Here is a 2,451-nt window from a genome sequence, read left to right as displayed (position 1 = left end):
AACCCGCTCTATCTGTAAATTATAGAGCGGTCTAGACCTGCTCTATCTGAAAAGTGTCTTGAGATAACTCTTGTTATGCATTGATACTAGAAATAAAATTAAAAAAGGTAGAAAACATTGCCCCAGTCTGCTAACCCAGATGAAGCTTAACAGAGAGGTGAAGATATAGATCTAGGAGGAGAGGGAGAGACACAGGGAGGAGCTGAGCTGTTACTGAACTATAGAAGAGAGAGGAACTACTAGATTCAACAGAGATCAATACACAGACCAGACTACTTTATCCAGAATGCCGTCATTGGATCATTTTGTGCTTTTTCTACTTTTTATTTCAATTATAACAGGCAAGTCATACTCTGCATTTTCTAGGTTTGATTGCTATGTTTTATAACTGTATGATTTCTCGAAAAGTTTGTAAAAATGAAAGTTGTCAAACTTTTACAACTAACAACAGAGTTATCTCTTCCTTTAGGAGTCAGCTGTGAAGAACTCACTCCAGTAGAGAAAGAAGAGAACAGTTTAGAAGACAGCTTTGTTACTCTGTCCTACAGATACTCCAAAGGTTCTGCTGATTATTTCTTCTGGTATAGACAATATCCAGGAAAACCCCCAGAGTTCCTCATCTCTCACTTTGGAACGCAAAATGCAACACAGTCTGGCCTGTCTGCTTCAGTGAGTGAGGATAAAACCAAAATACATCTGCAGATCTTCTCTGCTAAGCTGTCTGACTCTGCTGTGTACTACTGTGCTGTGAGGCCCACAGTGACAGGAAACACCAAAACTCTGTACAAAAACCTTTGGAGCAAAGACAACACAATACTCCGCAACATCCACCAGAGGGTGACACAGTCTGTTACACTTCAATATGATGTAGTCTAGAATCACTTTACCTTAGAAGTGTAACTGAGAGAAGAGAAACTACAGAGCTACGAGGAGACGGAGAGACTCAGGGAGGAGCTGAGCTGTTAATGAACTATAGAAGAGAGAGGAACTTCTAGATTCAACAAAGATCAATACACACACCATCAACATTACCTTTATTCAACATGCTGCCACTGCAGCATTGGGGGTTTTCTCTGATGTTTCTCTCCATCCTCACAGGTATGGTAGCTTATGCAGCATGAACAAGTTTTAGTATAATAACGTCTGAATGTGAGTCACTCATTATGTCTTCTACAACATTAAATATCAGAGTTATCTCTTCCTTTAGGTATCAGCTGTGAAGTACTCACTCCAGTAGAGAAAGAAGAGAACAGTTTAGAAGACAGCTCTGTTACTCTGTCCTACAGATTCTCCAGACAAGCAACTGGTGGTGATTATTTCTTCTGGTATCGACACTATCCAGGAAAACCACCAGAGTTCCTCATCTTTCACTATGGTACGCAAAATGCAACAAGGTCTGGACTGTCTGCTTCAGTGAGTAAGGATAAAACCATAATGTATCTCCAGATCTCCTCTGCTGCAGTGCCAGACTCTGCTGTGTACTACTGTGCTGTGAGGCCCACAGTGACAGCAAACCCACAGTCTCTGTACAAAAACACAAGCTGGCACACTGACAAGCTGCTGGAAGCCTTTTTTGTACCCTGTTGTAGTGAACCTTGTAGCTCCACTAGAGGGCGACATTATCAAGTAGGAGGTGCACTACTTGTGCACTGTGTTCAACCATTCAGTCAATGATAAGTGGAGCTGTGAAGAGAACAATTCTCAGACTGGATGTTGAACATCAGCTAGTTTCTCCTGTTGATTTAAACCTTGTTGTAGAGATGGAACATTGGCTGGGGATTATTCTTGCTGCTCTTTTCTTTGGTAAGATACAAAGAACATGGTTTTATTATTTTCTAAAGATTTATATAAACTGCAGTTCAGAGTAGAAATCTCTGAACAGTGGAGCTGTTCCTGTCCAGAGTAACAATGTACAGTTGAAATTTTCCTCTGTCTTCTCCTCTCAGCCTCATGAACAATGTTAGTCTAAAGGCTTCATTTTCTCTACTTTTTCAGGATTTATAGCTGGAAACAAAATCTCTCCTGTAGAAGATGAAGTCAGTAAAAGAGAAGGAGAATCTGTCTCACTCAAATGTGATTATGAGACAACGTCTAGTAATCCTGACCTCCACTGGTACAGACATCATTCAGACCTCCAGGCACCTCAGTTTATTCTCTGGAAAGGAGCAAGAGACGCTAGTAGTATTAAATATATCCCAGATGAGCAGAAATATGGAGTGGAGCACAATAAAGGCGCATATCGCTCCTAACTAAACAGCCTCTTACCTTAGCTGTGCGCTTAAAAGCCATCCTCTTCTTATCTGGAAACACTTTTTTTAGATTGGGATCTGAATCAATAATGTGCCGGTGTATTTGGACGGACTCATTAACCTCAAACCCAGTGGGGAGTATTTTACACAACACATGGGGGCATTAGTGTTCTCACCAGTGATCTGTTTTGTAGCCCGAAGG

At 41.0% G+C, this 2,451-nt stretch overlaps 1 long non-coding RNA gene and 1 gene segment (V, D, J or C); one reads left to right on the top strand and one right to left on the bottom strand.

Moving 5' to 3' along the window:
- LOC117953913 overlaps positions 1-2,451 on the bottom strand; it is a 4,232-nt gene that overhangs the window by 723 nt on the left and 1,058 nt on the right.
- LOC117953931 overlaps positions 1,691-2,451 on the top strand; it is a 4,747-nt gene continuing 3,986 nt past the window's right edge. Inside the window, exon 1 of the long non-coding RNA XR_004658713.1 lies at positions 1,691-1,803. This is a non-coding gene — a long non-coding RNA (uncharacterized LOC117953931). The remainder of the gene's footprint in view (positions 1,804-2,451) is intronic.

The sequence above is a fragment of the Etheostoma cragini genome, chromosome 12 (genome assembly GCF_013103735.1).
Source record: "Etheostoma cragini isolate CJK2018 chromosome 12, CSU_Ecrag_1.0, whole genome shotgun sequence".
Lineage (NCBI taxonomy): Eukaryota > Metazoa > Chordata > Actinopteri > Perciformes > Percidae > Etheostoma > Etheostoma cragini.
The sequence above is the reverse complement of the archived record's forward strand: the minus strand, read 5'-3'. Positions and strand labels throughout refer to the sequence as shown.